Below are 883 nucleotides of genomic sequence, written 5' to 3'. Positions count from 1 at the left end.
AGAGGGTGCAGGGCTGTGGGTGCTCCCCAGCTCCACTCCAGCTCAGTCCAGCTCCCCCATCACTCCTGCATGCTGTCCTGCAGATCCCCATGTTCCTGATACACTTGGGCTTCTTCTGTTGACTTTTATTTCTCTCTGTGGTCCAGAATAGCTCTCTGGATCTGGCACTTGGCTTCTGCTTATGCCTGACTTTTGCTTGCAATCTGCCTTGCTTGAGCAGTGTTGGTCCAAGTGCTTTTGAGTACGCTGATGTTACAAAATAGCAAAAAAAGAGTTTTACTTTCAAAGCTGCTCTTTCAGGCACCTCATATTCTTGGGGCACAGGCACTTGGATGAGTTTGATGCTGAAGTCCCCTGGGCTAAGAAGAAGGTTTTCCCTTTTCCTTGGGGCAGATTTGGGTGGTTGTATAATGCTGCCCCAGATAAGGCTCTCACCCACGGGCAGCCCACACCTGTGTTGGTTGGGTGGAGCTGTTTGCGTGGTTTGCAGTCGCAGTGTAACCACTGAGGACACGCTTTGTCTCCCCACCTCTCAGGTTTCTTCTCCTGGTGTGCCTGCACCAGAAGGCTCCTGTCTTGCTGGGAGGAGGCAGCTCTGGAGGTATGGTTTTGGTAGGAGGCTTTTTTTGGGAGGCATTTGGGTTGGTTTGTTTGTTTTTCTCCCTTTGCTTTGTGCTGAATATTTCCTGTAGTAGGTATTTTATTTTTTCTATGGCATAGTAACTTAGTTTATTAGTCTGAGCAGGGATTAAGGTATTTACTCCATTTAGAGCTATGGTTGATTGTTTTGAAAATGTATATGCTTGGTAAGAGAAAATCTCCTTAGATTTCCCCCAAACACATGGGTAAGACTTTTGTTTGCTCCTTTCCAGAATGCAAAAAT

Source organism: Corvus brachyrhynchos, unplaced genomic scaffold, assembly GCF_000691975.1.
Source record: "Corvus brachyrhynchos isolate BGI_N302 unplaced genomic scaffold, ASM69197v1 scaffold279, whole genome shotgun sequence".
NCBI classification, from domain to species: domain Eukaryota; kingdom Metazoa; phylum Chordata; class Aves; order Passeriformes; family Corvidae; genus Corvus; species Corvus brachyrhynchos.
Note: the sequence above shows the minus strand (reverse complement) of the source record.